At 42.7% G+C, this 17,654-nt stretch overlaps 1 protein-coding gene across 1 annotated transcript in view; it reads left to right on the top strand.

Moving 5' to 3' along the window:
* Positions 1 to 16,730: 16,730 nt before the first annotated feature.
* LOC123498141 (coiled-coil domain-containing protein 170-like) overlaps positions 16,731 to 17,654 on the top strand; it is a 72,828-nt gene continuing 71,904 nt past the window's right edge. The window contains exon 1 of the mRNA XM_045245314.1: positions 16,731 to 16,867. The gene's annotated coding sequence lies outside the window, so the exon portion shown is untranslated. The remainder of the gene's footprint in view (positions 16,868 to 17,654) is intronic.

The raw sequence follows: 17,654 nt of genomic DNA, 5'->3' as shown, positions 1-17,654 counted from the left end.
ATATGCAAATGGCATCTCCAGCATAGATCCTGTCTTACCCGACAAATTATCGACTCCACGGACGTCTAACTCGCACCGTCCTTCCCTTCTGTGCCGTGAAGAAGGTCCTCATGCCACGTCAGGTATCGAGTACCACCACCACCACCACTACCACCAACGCTGCGTCTCTTTGTTACCCCAGCAAGTCTTGGAGCTAAAATCCGTTGACGGGAAAGAGTCGCATTCCCCCCACGGCGGCACCGACCCAGGCAAATATGCAGATGCCACCGCCTCGGGTTCTTCTCTCTGCCAAGGCAGCAAAACGGTGCCATCAGACTCTTCATAGTTATTGGAGAGAGAAAGAGAGAGGAGGGGCGCGCGATTACCGGGTTGAATATGAGGAAAGGAGGAGTAAGGAAAGGCTGGGAAGGGAGGAAGGAGTAAAGGAGTTTAAAGGAGGATGAATTTCAGAGGAAAGAAGGCAGTAATAGTAAGGGAGGGAAGATGGCTGGAGAGTCCTCAGCCGGAAGACTTGCTAAAAGAACGAGTGTCCAGTGTCGTGTGCAGGGAAGGGTTCCGCGGATGGTAACAGGAGGGTTGGCCAGGGAAGGAGGGAAGCAAGGGCTATGCCGAGGCTGAAGGGAGAAGAGGGAAGACGATATTAAAGTTAGGAGGACTGTGGCGATCAAGACGAGGGGAAGGAAGGGAAGGAAGTGCAAAATAAAATGTCGTTATTGAAGGAAACAAAAAATCAAAAAATAAAAAACGTTCAGATAGACAAAAAAAAAAAAAAAGGAACATATAGAAAAATCATTCCAGTCAACAAAGTCTTTATAAGTGAAACAGAACTCCGCCTCAGTGTTATGGAGTCAGACTAATAAACTACAATAAAATAAATCCAACCCAACCATCCACAGTAAAAAAAAAAAAGAAAAAGGAAAATCAAAACAAAAACCAACCATTATACTCCAGAAGAAATAGTCCATTAACGCACGAGTTTACTATGCATTGCTACGGAACAGAAACTCAAGAGACACGATCCTGATTCAGTCGTGGCAAAGTTCACTGGCTCCGAACCTTGAAACCTGTGAAGCACATACGCGTCAGCTGTTTGTGACAATGGGGACGAACGAGGTAGAGGCGAGGGGAAGTGTAGAGAGCAGGGGGCGCGAGGAACAGGGGAGGGGCGCCCAGTCCCATGAGAATATCCACTGTCACTCAGCAGAAAAGAAAACCTGGATAGAACTTGAAGGGAGGCGAGGTGATGGAGACCAGTGTTTGGTGAAATAGATACATGCTCATAGATAGATAGATAGAAATATAACAGAAAATCAGACAGGTAGAAAGATAGATAGATCGAAAAACAGACAGATATATAGATAGATAGATAGATAATAGGCATATACAAAAATACAAATATGAATGGATAGATAGTTAGATAGATAGATACATAGGTAAATAGAGAGATAGAAAAACAGACTGGTAGATAAATAAATAAATAGTTATAGATAGACGGATTTACAGTAATGCAGACAGATGAATGAATAAATAAATAGCTAGATAGATAGATAGAAAGCTAAAAGTATAAAGTAGACAGAAAAGATAAGTGAAGATTTTTGCTGTTTTCCTAGCTATCAGTGCTGAGCTAAAGCTTCCTAATGTAAAACACATCCACGACGCACTTCCACTATTTGAAAAGGTTCTAGTTAAAGGTACACGAGTATTTCAGGCTGTTTTAATGGTTGTAGTGACATATTAACGTGATTTCTGCGTTATTATCCCCTTCAGTACCATGACTCGCTTCCATATTCATTCTGCTTACTATTTGGTGATTTTATACAGCTTTAGAAACTTACGTGAGGGATTGAAATAGTGAAGACTGTGGCCATTAATCTTCTGACCTCCATAAAACCTTCCTAATGTCAACAAAATGGTCTAATTGTACACAAATCTCAAGGTGAAAATGTGTCCCAGTATTGAAGGGGGTAAAAGGAAATACTCTCTTCAGAATCCGACCAGTCATCTCTGTGGTCTTAGAAAATAGTCATGGTGAGAGAGTAAACTGATTCTGAATACGAACCTTAAGTAAGAGGATGAATGTATGATAGGTGAAGGGTTGTGAAGGTACTGGCCTGGTGTGCTTGTGACAGTATGATAGTATAGCAAAGTGGAAAGTCGATTGTAATTCAGGGGATGTAAAGAAAACGAGACTTCATCGATACCTTCATTTCTCCTTCAGTACTGGGACACATTTTTACCTTGAGTTTTGGTATGATTAGACAATTTTATTTACAGTAGGAAAGGTCTATGGAGGTCAGAAGATTAAAGGCCAGAGTCTTCACTGTTTTAGCCCTACTAAAAGTCTCTGAAACTGAAAAAAAATTACCATATAGTAACTCGAATCGATATGAATACTCGCCATGGTACTGAAGGGGTTAAATCAGATTATATCTTGTCTATAGCTTAACAAATTGTCTCGTAAGAACCAACACGTCTACTACATTATGTTCAAAGTTTTTTTTTTTTTTTAGTGAAGGTGATCAGCTTAGAGGAGAAGAAATGCTAAGAAAAAAATCCGTTCAGTTTATCTCTTAAAAAAAAAAAAAGCAGGAAAAAAAAAACAATATGAATAGGTTCCCAAAACAGAGGCCAAACTAACTTCTGTTCTTGCAGTGTTTCCAGCTGAAGGATAGTTATGAGAACAGCAGCTATTGTATCATCTGTCACTTTTAAGACCGTATTCTCAAACGTGTCGATGCCTTCCTTATCTCGACAACTTCTGAAAGGCTCAAGTGAAAGTTACTGGAATTTTTAAGGTTATTTCCGTAATTTTTAATGACAATCTATGAAGGTGAAGGGTAATTATAAGAACTATAGTTATTGTATCATATGTCACTTTTTAAAACCGCATTCTCAAACATGTTGACGCCATCCGTATCTCGACAATTTCTAAAAAGTTCTAGTGGAAGTTAATGGAATTTTTAATCCTTTCAATACTGGGATGCATTTTTACCTTGATTTTGGGGTATGATTAGACGACTTTATTTGTATTAGGAAGAATGTATGGAGGTCAGAAGATTGAGCCTTTACTATTTTAATCCCTACATATGATTCTGAAGCTGTATAAAATTACCAGATAGTAAGCAGAATGAATATGAAAATGCGTCATGGTACTAAAGAGGTTAACGGTATTTCCGTAATCTTAAAGACAATATATGAAACATTATAGGCCACAGAAGGAAACATCAAAACATCAACATAACCACCAAAAAAATTTGCAGGCCTTGGAAAAACAGTCGTGATGAGAACTTAAGACCTTTAAGAATACGAGGATTAAAAATTATCCCTTCTATTAATCCTACCAATAGTGTATCAGTATTGATCCTTAACACATTCAGTACTATGACACGTTTTCATATATATATATATATATATATATATATATATATATATATATATATATATATATATATATATATATATATATATATATATATATATATATATATATATATTCTGCTTACTATATGGTGACTTTATACAGCTTCAGAAACTTTTGTGGGGATTAAAATACTGAAGACTATCTATTAATCTTCTGACCTCCATTAGACAATTCCTAATGTAAATAAAACCGTCAAATCATACCCAAAACTCATAGTAAAAAAAGCGTCCCAGTAATGAAGGGGTTAATCTCAGCAAAAGACAAAGCTCAGTGGCCAGTCTCGCCTCTCCCATTGGCAGTGTTCCCTCAGATCAGCGGCCACACAGGGTCCGGAATCACCGCCGCCAGGAGTTGAGAGAGACAGGGGTGAGGGTAACAACTGCCAGCACTGGGGAAAGTACGCGGTTCCTGCTCCATACGTTTCGACACACACACACACACACACACACACACACACACACACACACACTCTCTCTCTCTCTCTCTCTCTCTCTAAGATACACCGAGACTTTTCTTGTTGCTTCTGTCCAAGAGTTTTCTCGTTTCCTCTTTCACATTCTTTGTCCCTTTTCCTCCCGGCGCTCCTTCCTCATTATGCACTACTTTATTTACTCTTTACTTAAATACACACATCTGTTCTTTTTCTTCTTCTTTCTTTCTTTACTTGTTCTTCTTCTTACGTCTTCTGTTTTCTTCTATTTGGATGTTGTTTTATCTTTTTCATCTGCTTTATTGTTTTCATCTTGTCATTTTTCATTCTGTTTCATTCTCTTACTTCTTTCCTTCCCTTCTTTGTTTTTAGTATTTTTCTTCTCTGTCCTACTTCTTCGTCTCCGTTTTTCTTCTTTTCTTTTCTTCTTCGTCAGTTTTCATTTTACCATCTTTATTCCTTTTTCTTTCACGTCGTCTTTCTCCTCTTCGTCTTCCTCCTCTTCGTTTTTATATTTGTCTCTTCCCCCGAGTCTGTTCCTCCTCCTCCATATTCTCCTCATCGTCCTCTTTCTCTTCTCTCCACCTCCTCTCCTTCCTTCCTCTCTTCCTTCCTAGATTCTGCTTCTTACTCCTAGTACTTATTCTTCTCCTTTTTCTCTTTACTTTATTTTCATCTTCATTCCGTTCTTCTCCATTTCCCATCTTTCAACTTCATCTTCCTCTTCACCCTCTTCCTTTCCTTCTCTCATTCTCCTCTTCTTTCACCTACATCTCCACAGTTTTTTCCTCTTTTTCTTCCTATTTTTTATTTATTCTTCATGATGTTCCTCTTCCTTTTCTTCCAATTTCATTTTATCCTTCTTTTCTTCCTCTCTTCCTTCTTTTTTGTCTTGTTTCTTCTTCGCATTAACACCGTTTCTTTATTTACTCCTTCTTGCTCCTTTTCTTCATCTTTACCAAACTCATTCCTCTCTCCTTTACCTTCTATTTTGCTTCCTTACTTCGCCTCTTGTCTTTCTGTTCTCCCTAATCCTCCTCCTTTATCATTTAGTTATCTTACTCTTCTTTCTATCGTTCTCCTCTATTCCACCTGTAATTCTTCCTCCTTTCCTTCTTTTCCTACTTTCCTCCTCCTCCACTTCTAAATCTTGGCCTTCTCACTCCTCTCACTCGTCATTTCTTTTCTTCAATTCTCCTCTTTCCCCCTCGTCCTCCATTTCCTAATCCTCCTCCTCCTTTCTCATCTCTCTCTTTTTCTCTCCATCGTCCATCCCTCTCTCTCCCCCACGACCAGCACTACTACCACTGCCACTCCCTTCTCCCTGACAAGTGAATAACGAGCTCACTAGGACCCCATTTCTTCCTCGCCACAACCACTACCGCCGCCCCTTCCGCTAATTGGTAGTTAAGAGCTGACGCCTGAACGACCCCCGCGAGACGCCCGGCCACACCTCTCCAACAGCTTGATTGCTCACTGGGAAAATGGAATTGCCTTTTTGAGGATCTTATTGAGAGAGAGAGAGAGAGAGAGAGAGAGAGAGAGAGTGTGAGTGTGTGTGTGTGTGTGTGTGTGTGTGTGTGTGTGTGTGTGTGTGTGTGTGTGTGCTGGAGGATGTTGTGAGAAAATACGTGGCAATAGGATTTTGTCTCTCCCTCTGTGTGAGTGTGTGTGTCTTTTACTGTATGTTTCCATCTCTCTCTCTCTCTCTCTCTCTCTCTCTCTCTCTCTCTCTCTCTCTCTCTCTCTCTCTCTCTCCCTGCGCCACCAGAAAACAAAAGAAAATCGGAGCAATGGAATTTAGTGTGACGCCTCTCGCCATTCCGCCTCGCCACGATCCCGTTTGTGTTTCGACAGTCAATTCCCGCATATTGGCATTTTCCCCGAGCCCGCCTCCCACTCAATCTCTCTAATGCCTTCCATCCAACAGACAGAGGAAAAAGACGGGAGGGTGAGGCGCTCCGTGTCAGGGAAGACGGAGGAGGAGGTAGAGGAGGAAGAGGAGGAAGAGGAGGAAGAAGGAGAGGTGAGGAGCAGTCGTGATAAGATGAAAATTAGAGAAAGGTGATGGTGAGAGTGAGGGAGAGAGTGAAAGTGAGAGTGAGAGTGAGAGTGAAAGTGTGTGTGTGTGTGTGTGTGTGTGTGTGTGTGTGTGAGAGGGTAGAAGGGTGGGTGGGTTTGTATGCTTCAGTGTGTGTGGTTGGGAAACGCGTATCATATAACATGTGTAGACTCTCTGTAAACTATATATTTTTTTATCTCTTCGTGTCTGCGAGGTGACATTTCTAATCACCACTCATTCGCTTGGTTATTGGCTTCAGTCAGTCAGAGGTGCCAGATATCTCCCACGGTACGCGTAACATAACATGTGTGAGAGTTAAGTGTGTTACATTGCACGCCAGCTGTCTCAAGTGTGTGTGTGTGTGTGTGTGTGTGTGTGTGTGTGTGTGTGTGTGTGTGTTCATCCTCACAAAACGAGCATTCATAAACTCTCTGTCTGCCCGGTAAGAACAATATGACACTTCCTGCTTACTTTCAGAGAGTATTGATCATTTCACCGAGCAACAATACACCACAAACACTAGAGAGGTTTGTACAGTGTGTTTTCTGTGTTTGAAGCTTACTCTGAATCTACACCAGACTTGATTAATCTTCTGAAAGTTCCATAGAAGTGAGAAAATCAAATAAATAAAATATGTGCTGGTGAAAAAAAATAATGTTAAAAGGCTTCCAAACACATTTAGACTGTAGGCGCAGATTCATAGGAAAGGAAAACTGAAGAGAAGGATTATTGATGTATTGAAAGAAGGAAGGAAGGTGGAAGGTGTTAAAGAATATGCAGAAGAGAGAGCGAGATATGAAGACGATTGTTCCGATACCTAACGAGAATCAAAAGAAGGAAAATACAAAGGCATGCAAAGGAAAGCCATAATGGACTAGAAATTGAGATCCTTACTGAGTTTCTTTAAGTAATTATTCTGTACTGTTAGTAGGAGAGAAAGAATAAAATAGGGCGAGGAGAAGGAGGAGGAGGAGGAAGAGGAAGAGGAGGAGGAGGAGAACATAAATGGAATCCTTACTGATTTTTTTAAGTAATTTTTCTGCACTGTTAGTGGAAGAGAAAGAATAAAACAGGAAGAGGAGGAGGAGGAGGAGGAGGAGGAGGAGGAGGAGGAGGAGGTAGAGGTACATAATCAAATGAGATCTTCTGGTGTCTACCATAGTTCCTAAGCATTTTCTAACTTTCCATCAAACTAGACAATTGTGCAACATGAAATCCTGACTGGAGGGCAAGGGAGGCAAGTCCATTAATCAAAGGCTATCCTAAAACACACACACACACACACACACACACACACACACACACACACACACACACATGCACAGAGACACACACTCATTCAATACTCGTCCGGCTCCCATCACTGTTTCCTCATAAAATTACCACTCATATCAACCCTCAGGCAACTTCATATTACGCCCCACTAGAGGTGACGAGCACTTACATTTGATGCTTGAAAGAAAACGGACACAAAGGTTAAAATGTCAGGTCTTGCAATGCTGGCGTTTTCTACTCCTTCTCGCGATCTGGCTTGTATCTTGTAGGGAGCGTCTTAAAGATTAGGTGACGTGAGGTTAGGTTAAGTTAAGAGGGGTGTCTCGGTTAAGTTAGGTACCAGAACGCGTTTCCATACTCATTTTGCTTACTATTTGGTGATTTCCTACAGCTTCAGAAAGTCATGTAGGGGATTGAAACAGTAAAAATTTGACCTTTAATGCTCTGACCTCCATAGACCTTTCCTAATGTCAATGAAATGGTCTAATCGTACATAAATCTCAAGGTAAAAATGTGTCCCAGTATTGAAGAGGTTAATGGTGGTGGTGTTCCTTCGATACATCCTTAGTTTGTGTATCATTGTAGTTCTCGTTAATGTTATTGTTGTTGTTATTGTTGTTGTTGTTGTTGTTAGTCTTGTCCTTGTTCTTCTTTATCTACCTCTTCATTTTCAGCTTCCTCTTTCTCCTTTTCCTCCTCCTTATCCTCATCACCATTGTTGTTATTGTAAATTAGTTCAGAATCATCATCATCCTCACAGCCATTAGCATGAAGACTTGATGAGCCCTTAAACCAAGCCCCTTAAAACCCTCACCCCTTGTCCTCTACCCTTCCTCTTCTCTCAACCCTTCGTCCCTCAGCCCCTCGCGCCCCTGTCCTCAGCATAAAAACCTCATCCTCACCTTATCATTGTTGCTGTGTCCTAATCGATGGTTTTCCTCCTCCTCCTCCTCCTCCTCCTCCTCCTCCTCCTCCTCCTCCTCCTCCTCCTCCTCCTCCTCCAAGAACAATTGTACCCCCAATAATAACAACATTACACTGTCGCCTCCACCAAATTAAATCAACTCTCTCTCTCTCTCTCTCTCTCTCTCTCTCTCTCTCTCTCTCTCTCTCTCTCTCTCTCTCTCTCTCTCTCTCTCTCTCTCTCTCTCTCTCTCTCTCTCTCTCTCATCTTCCATTCCTCTCTTCTTTCTTCCTCCTTTCCTCCCTTCTTTCTTCTTTCATCAATACACACGACTCCCTTCCTCTCTTCCTCCTCCATGTCCTCCTCCTCCTCCTCCTCCTCTTCCTCCACCTCCTCCTCTTGCTCTTCCACGGCTTAGTACAGTAGGGAAGGAGGAAGGAAGTGAGGAGGAGGGAGGGAGGTGAGGCTCAAGGCAGGCAGGCAGGGAGGGAGGGAAGGAAGGAGAAGGAAGGTAGGTAGGGAGGGAGGGAGGGGAGCCACAGAGGTATAAATGCTTGAAAATCTCCCGAACGCTCAGCAAAAAATGAGCCTAAACTGGAACGCTGTGAAATAAAAGATAAAATAGTCCCTGATTACAGCAAAAAAAAAAAAATGCCCGTCACCTCTCATCCCTGAAAGTAGTCATGAATAATTCCGCCGCAGCCTGTAATTAAGACATGTAGATGGGCAGCAATATTTATCTTTTTTTTCGGCTCTTCTTTGTTGTAATACCAGCGCGGCGCCTCGGGGATGTAGTCATGTTTAGAACCAAATACTTTTTTTTTTTTTTTATTACCCCTGCTTTTTTTTTCTATTTTTGAGCTGGATCCGATGATTTGAATACCACAAGCAGGGAGGATAGGGGGTGGGGAGAGGGTGGGAAAAAAAGAAGGGGGAGTAATAATGGCTGGCTTCACTGAGATTCCCGCGTCGATGTTTCCCCGGCTAAAAGTTGCAGCGTGAAAAATGGCAGCGCTTCGAGAAGAACGTAACTGGTGGCGCGGATTTTTTCCTCATTTTTCTTGGGATCACAGGGAGAGATTTTTTTGGTGTGTTATGAAAGTTTCTGTATAACAAATAGCTGCATTATATATATTTTTTTTCTAATCTCAGCCTACTATTGTATTTTTTTTTTTCTTTCTTTCTTTTAGCGAGTCCTCATAATGGTGATTAGCTCAAAAAATTGCTCCGTTTATTATTAGTATTTTTTTTTTTGTATTTTTTATTTCATCTTTTTCATTCTTTTTTTTTTTTTTTAACTCGCGTGTGATTTGAAATTCATTATTATTTTCAGGTGGAATAAAATGCAGTCTACTTTTATACTTGAGCATTTTAATGAAGAGGTGCGGCATATCGTTGAAAAAGTATTATATGTAGCTACACCGATACACGAATACATAACTTGATAGAGAAAGATGGCACACAGATATAGAGATAGAAAAAGAGAAAAATAGGTGGATAAATTTGATCGATAGACAAAAATGAATGAATGATTGAGAATATATAGGTAGATCAGATAGATAGATAAACGGTTAGGTTAATAGATGTATTTTCTTTTTTTTTATGGAAGGGCAACAAAACATAAAAAAAAAGCCCACTTGAAAGAAAGATAAAAGAAGATAGATATATCAATAGACAAACAAAGACACGTACCAATTAAATCAAGTTACCAATATCAAACATTCTAAGACACAATTGCAACAAAACCAAAAAAAAAGAGCCACTTGAATGCCACATCCCTTAAAGATAAAAGAAGATAGATAGATCAATAGATAAACAAAGGCAAATACCAAATAAATATAAAACACTCGAAGACACAAGTAGCCAGTCTGCAGTAAACACAAACCCTAAGTACTGACATCCTTGCGCCCTGAAACTCCCAAAGAAAGCCGAGTGAAGCCCCAGTGAAGTATGAGTGAAGCAGCAGCCCCTTGACGGCTTCAGAACACTCTCGCGATGACCCAAACATTCCCCAAACCCCAAAACAAAAGCCGCTGGAGGGCATGAGGGTCGCGGCTCCCCTTTAAAGACGGTGAGCGATGGGACAACCTGCGGCAACATGAGGTTCACATACGGCCGGGGGAGAGAATAAAAGTATATACAAGACAACGCCCATAAAGAAAGTAAAAGGACTTGAGCGAGAACAGAGAGAACGAGGAGGAGGGGAAAAAAGGAGAATGGTTGGATGGCTCATTTCTCAACAACTCCCCTAAAACTACTGACTCACTCCCAAAGTTCTCGTGCAGCAGAGACAGAGAGACCGTCCATTCCTTCTCCCCGTCTCGTCTTCTTCCCTCTCCCATCACCAGTTGCAAACCTAATTTTCTCCCAAATTCTCCACAAATCAGTCTTGCAGCCACTAGAACAACATGTGCTAATATTTTGCTCCGGGGCTTGGCGCCTTTCCCGCCTGCATCGCTCACGTTCCCTTTCGCTTCGCCACCTTCCTAAACGCTCCCGTGACCCTGCTGGCGCCCTGACACCTTCACCTAAACCTGAACTTGGAGTTGAATGAGATATGTATGTGGATGCCATACTGAAAACTCATCTATGAACACCAGAATCTGTATGATATAAAAGTGTTCAGAAGGACACGTCCGCAGCGAGCGAAGTGGCGAGGAGTGTGAGGGTGCCAGGAAGGAGCCATCGACAGTGTTTGTGAGCCTCGGCTTCTTCGTCAAAGTTATCTGACACTCAGAATTTCACTTTAACGGCTAAAATCTCTTTCTTTCGGCACCCGACGGAATGGTGTTGTCAAGAGGGAGAAATAGAGAAGTGAGGGCGCGGATTCTGCCGAGGGGAAAAAGTCAAGGCTAATGACACCATTGCATATCACAGGGACTTCACTTCTGGCAGCAGCGTGCCATTGTTTCCTCGGATCAAAGTGGCGGCTGGCTGTGTGTCGGGCCGCGTCGTATGTGTGCTGAGTGGAGTAATACTGGGGAGAGCCACTCACGCCTGCACCAAATTGTTCATTTGTGTCCCTACCAACCAGGCACTTGGCAGTTTCAGGGTGTTTTCCAGAGAGAAACTTTACTCTTTGTGTTTGATACTTGATGTTGCTTCTGTGTCTCTTTTTGCCTCAGCCGGCGCCAAAAGAGGGTTTGTTTCACAGTTACCAATATGCCCCCCTGATTAATCTCTGCCCTGAAGCTGTGACGGAAAGATGAGCTCCGAATAGAGCTACCGACCGCAATCAGCCGCGCCTGGAGCCATGCGGGACACAATCCACGCGTGGCGACGAGCAAGAAGCGCCTTTAAGACTACGAGACGCACGGCTCAGCTTGAAGGTGAGAACGCGCCAGGTTGCGGCCGTGCAGCCACAACAATGCCAGCACCCGTCTCTATTACGAAGGGCGGTCGTTGTAGGATATTTTTTAAAATCACTTTGAACAATTTGCATACCTGATGAGGAACCTAATATGAGTGATCATTAACTTTATCAACGCTGAAAAATATTTAGAGTTTGAAAACACCAGGTAAAATTGAGGAAAGCGCTCAGATTAACAACCTTCAAAAATAGAGTTGACATTTAGGAGGTGCAAATGGAAAATGGATTGGGTTTCCGGAGCGCGGACGAGTCATCAATACCGCGCACCTTCGCGGCACACAACTGGTTACATATGCGAACATACAAACACAAACACCGACGTTTTTGGGGTCGAGAGTTGCTTCCATCACTCTGAGCTGGGGTCAATACTCGTATAACGCACACACACACACACACACACACACACACACACACACACACACACATTCATCATTATCGTCATCAAGGAGCAGCAGCGTGTGTTCTCTCTTGTCCTGTTTACATGTCTCTTATTTCCCCATGTCAAGATTAAACACACTCTTTGTAGCGCAGTGTCTCACAACGTGGAGGCGTGAGGCTGATGGAGGGACTAAATTCTGGCCTGTGTTTTGTATCACACGAGGCGGGCGGCATGAGAGGCCAGGCAGGAAACGTGAGGGTCGGTTTAGTTCAGCGCTTTGTGGTGCTGTCAAGTGCAGTGGCTTTTTACCGGCTTTGTTTTTCATTGCACTGTTTTCCATAATCTCTCCTGTCTCTGTCGGCGTTCAAAAGCGCGTTGTAATTACTGTCAGATGCATCGCTGTGAAGATTTTTCAACTTGAGTGTGGAAACTTTCACTGTACAGCAAAAATTGTTTTGTTCACCATTTTCGAATATGATTTCTCGTAAACTATACTGGAAATATATGGAAAAGAAATATTTGCCATGCCTCTGAGTTACGGACGTGGTGTTTTCTACTTCCATATATCTGATAAAACCAGAGAGAGTGAACTATTCAACTTGTTCAGACAGCTTTTTATAGTTTGTGTGACTTTCTGGCACAGTGGCGGAGTTCCCTAAAGTGTATTGCAATTTCACCAGTGACGCATTTAGTAATCTTAACATCTCAGAAAATTAAATGAAATCAATACACCTTCGAACTTCTGATGTGATCCGTCCTGATTTAATGGACACTATTCGCTAACACCTGGTACCTTAAAATCTACGCATAGCCGGCCCTCGTGAAGGGATGACACCGTGACGTGAAGCACTGTGTGAGTGAGCGGTGATACAGCGTGGGGAAAATGTCCATGTTTTAAAGAACGAATTTCGTCGAGCTTAATAACAGTTTTCCTAGTGCATATGAACAATATCGTTAGAAACTTCCTAAAGTTTCAATAGAAATTGCTAAAAGTACTCGAAACAAGACAGTGAAGCATTTATAAACACGAATCAGTCTCTGAAACACGAATTTGAATCTGGACAGATTGAATAATGTCTCGTTAGCTTATATTATTACCACTGTGAATTTGTACACGCTGCAACACATGTCAACTAGAAATGGTGATGGAAAATCATGTAAATAATCTTCAAAATGTTGAGATATCCTTGTCGATTCTGGAGGATTGGCAAAGTGACGAGAACACTAATGATGAGTAAAACAAGGTGATAAATATAAGCAAGGAAAAGGAAGAAAGTAAAAATGTAATTTTTTAATTCCTGGAGTAAGTACGGCATATGACGATAATGATGATGATGATGATGATGATGATGAGGAGGAGGAGGAGGAGGAGGAGGAGGAGGGAGGAGGAGGAGGAGGAGAAGGAAGATGAGGAAGAAGAGGAGGAGGAGGAAAAAGAATGGTAGCAATACAATAGATACATAGAAGAAAACAACTAAAATGTAAATATAATGGTTTGATCAAGCCTGGGAAGCACAACAGAAAAAAAAAGAAAACACCAATGCTGAATAATAAACAAAGTAAACCAGTTAAGATACAAAAAGATTAGTTATCCCAAATAACTCCAACCCGCGGCCCGCAGCTCACGGTCCCCGCATTACTGAAGTGTCACGTGCATGAGTGGCAACATTTTCGGCAGCTACATAAACACAACCCCACAAATTCTTGCTCAACAATAAACATAGCAAAGTGAGCCGGGCGTCAACTCCCAAACTATCCTCCTTGCCTCTCCCTTCCTCTCCCCGACTCTCCCCACTTCTCCCTGTCTCTCCCCGCCTCGCTGCAGCCACACTCACATTCTTCTCCTTACCAGGGAATGCTCTCGGCGGAAGGAAAACTCCGGACTTTGAAGAATTCTAATAGACTTCAGGCAGTTTGGAGCCACAGCATAGCACGTGTGTATTTTTTTCTTCCACCCTCCTCTTCTCAACGTGACGGAAAAAAGGGAAACAAGCAAACAAAAAGTATTAGTAGAGTTTTTGTTTACAAGTATGATAGACAGTGGCATGTGTGTGTGTGTGTGTGTGTGTGTGTGTGTGTGTGTGTGTGTGTGTGTGTGTGTGTGTGTGTGTGTGTGTGTGGATAAAGCTACGGACCGTATTCTCAAACCTTTCCGCTTCCCACATCAACAATTAATTTCACCAGGCTTTAGTGGAAAGAAGTTAGAGGTTTCCAGAATTTACTCAAGTGCTCCTCTGATTCTTGTAACAGATTAACAAACACTCTACATCATTCACACGGAAAGAAACCTACAAAAACTGGACTACTCATCTCAGTGATCCTTGAAAAATAATCTTAATGGGAGAACAAACTATTTCAAAGTAGGAATCTGAAATCATATAGTAGAGATGGTGATGGGCCCATGTGTGTGTGTGTGTGTGTGTGTGTGTGTGTGTGTGTGTGAGTATGAATGAGTGTGTGTCCGCCTAAATATGGCCGCCTTAAAAGTCATGAGTGGTGCAAGAGGCTTAATGGCATTCAGAGGGCTGAGCGAGGACAAAGGAAGGTCAGCAGAGCGGCCGTTGTCCACAGATTGCGGGGAGCAGGAGCGGCTTGGAACGCGTGTTGGAGTGGCGTGATTGCTTGCGATTTGCATAGTAACAGAACTCACTTTTGAGGCAAATGGAAATGATGAAATATAGATGGACTTGTGGTGCTGGTGGAGGGAGTGATGCTGGTGGTCGTGGTGATGGTGTGTGTGTGTGTGTGTGTGTGTGTGTAGGGTGAGTAGCCAGTGATTATGAATAAAGGTAACGAGTAGAAATGAAAAAAGTACGAATATTATGTACTGCTTCGAATGAGTAAAGATAAAAAAGACCGAAGAACAAGAAATAAAGAAAAATATTATCTCATTCCGAAAAAGAGAAAAGAGTTGCGGTATAAAAGAAAAAACAATAGCAATCGGACAGTATTATTCTCCTGGTGCCAAAGTTTAAGGAGTCAACCCAATACTTAACTGTCATTACATCCTTTCAGAAAAAAAAAATCGTTGACAACACACTCTTAAAAAGTAAAAGAGATATACACACACTAAATCATCTCTTGCAAATTCAGAACACAGAGTGCGCCGGACAGATAACAAACGCACCATCAGAATAACAGAGTGATAATCTTGGAATGGTAAAAAAATGAAGAAAAAAAAGGCAGAATTGACAGAGAACAAGATGATGAGGTGAGATGAGAGACTTTGTTGAATGGCTTGGAAGAGACGGTTTGAGAATCTTTTGTCATGTAAGAATAATTAAATCAAAGAGACTGATGATGACAGTGAGTTCGTAAATGGACGAAGGGACTCTCCTACACACACAACACTTAAAGCATTTCGATAATATAAGGAATAATGGGATTCTAAAACATTTCATCACCGCATCTCCTTAATTCAACAAAGGGTAGTGGACAATATTCTTTCTTCAGGTTCATTTTCATTATTCCAGCGATAGTTTGGCAAAGATTCTGGATTATCAATAGAAAATCCACCTTTGAGAAGCCAAGTAATCACCTTTCTGGCCTTTAGAAATAGCCCAAGATTATGGACAAAGACCGTATAGAGCAACACACTCAGAGAAGAGAAAAAAGAAATGTCATCCACGCCCGGCAAGAGAAAAGCGTCTTGGTGAGTGAGTCAGCGGCGGGTGTGGTGTGGAGGTGTGGGGAGCCAGATCAGGGTGGGAAGGGGGAATCGGGAGACGCACGAGAAAGAAATAGGAGAAAGAAGAAAAGGAAGAGGCGGCGGACGGTGGTAGGTAAGCCGCTGGGGCCGAGGGTAATCCAGTTTGTCGTGTAGAGTATCAAGCGAGGCGTGAGGTGGTTCCCGGCCCGCTAACTGAGCAACTGAGCCGACTGCCTCCTGTCCTCACCTTCTCCAGATGCTGAACCACGCCCCTCCAGAACGCCGCCGACGCTCCAGCTCTTGCCTCAGCCACGCCACACGAGTTTTCAAGCCTCTTTTCCGTACCTTTCCAAGCTTTGCGATGCTTTCTTACCTGCGGGTGTTAAGGCTACTCAATAGAAATGGTCAAAGTAATGGCGAGGATAGCACCCGATGCCTAACAGTGTTGAGTTGTCACTCTAATATGATTGTCAGTGATTTTGTCTTTGTTCGCAATACGTCTGGAGTGTTTTTTTTTTTTTTCACGATGCTTGCTGAGAGATGAGTACAGATGAATGTGAAGGAAATCTTGCTTATGTATATAGAATTTCATCGTGGATTCTAGTATCGAAATTTTCTCTTCGTGTTTCTGGTGTCGAAGATTTTGTTTTCCTATTTCTGGTATCCAAGGTTTTATTCCTTTTGCTATTTCTATTGTAAAAGATTTTATTCCTTTTGCTATTTCTAAGCTTGCAGGCGCGCGCTCGCGCACACACACACACACACACACACACACACACACACACACACACACATACACGAAAAGAGTAATGTTTGACACTCGGGCAATCCCAGTCTCTGCTGCGGGACCCAGGCTGTGTTTACCGACATGATGATTGTTCTGTTGGCCTTTCCCAGTTTTCTCTTTGTATTTCCTGTACCCAAACAAATTGAAGGCCAGCTGATGTTTTCCGGGGAATTGTCACCTGTCAGAAATACAGCAAAGTTGCTTGACTCACTGAACTCAAAAGAAGAATTTGTGATTTATCAGGACTACTGTAAATATGTTCGTTCTTGCCGCCTGAACAGCGCGCCACGTAGCGGTGGGTGGCGCAGTTAGAAACACAACAGAAGTGCCTCTGTTGATTAAAGTTCTACTCAAGTGAGTCTTTGATCACGTTCGAACTTGGTCTCGAGACCAAAATTCCGTTTATTCCAGCTGCTGTGGTGGCTGTGTGAAGGCTGGCGCCAGCGTTGTTTGTCTAGTGTGAGCATGTGCCTGTATCGTGTTTGTCTGGCGTGTTGATCTGCGAGCGTTGTGTTTGGTAGTCTGGTGTGTTGGTGTGCCAGCGCTGTGTCATTCATCACTTTTCCAGTCTCGGTTGCAGTTTTTGATCAGTGAGTACTCGTTATTGCACTTTCGTTTGTCTTGATTCTGTATTTAATTTTACACCTACGGCGGCGCCAGTTTCTAACAAGTATTCATTATGTTTTTCTTCAACTTTTTTTTTCATTCCTAACTTTGAGAGTCATCATCTTCAACCATCCTTTCCACATGATTACCCATCTCATCCCCTCCACGCGCCACCTAATCCTTCCTCACAAGCTTCCTTTTCTCTAATCCCCTGACCAGCGCTCACCGTCGTGCACAGACAGCCACCCTCAACCTTCTCTGGCCTTCCCCTCTACCACCGTCCCCCTACCATCCTCCCTTATTACTTAAATCCCTCTCCGCCCCTCACTTCCCTCATCTCCCTCATCCATCTCTCTATAATTTTCATCGTATCACCTCAGCGCCTCCTAGCCCTTCCCTTCATCATCTCTCCCGCTCTAGCTCCCCCTCTGCCTCCCCTCCTCACCTAGTGCCTCCACCAGAAAGGACTGCCTCAGAGGGTAAAATTCTGGGTCTGGGGTCCCCGATAACCATGCTATCAGTCACGATAACCGGGCGCATATGACTGGACCCACTAATGATATCAAGTCATACTGCACGCGCCATTACTCTGATACAATTATTGGTGATTCACGCAGATGACGCGGGAGAGAGAGAGAGAGAGAGAGGGAGGGAGGGAAGGAAGGGGGAACGGGAGCTGGGAACGAGATGAGTGTGGGAGAGGAGGAAAAGCCGGAGGAGGAGGACGAAGAGGAGGAGGAGGAAGGGTAAAAGTGAGAGAAGATGAAAGTA

Source organism: Portunus trituberculatus, chromosome 47, assembly GCF_017591435.1.
Source record: "Portunus trituberculatus isolate SZX2019 chromosome 47, ASM1759143v1, whole genome shotgun sequence".
Classification (NCBI taxonomy): domain Eukaryota; kingdom Metazoa; phylum Arthropoda; class Malacostraca; order Decapoda; family Portunidae; genus Portunus; species Portunus trituberculatus.
This window is presented reverse-complemented; position numbering and strand designations above follow the sequence as displayed.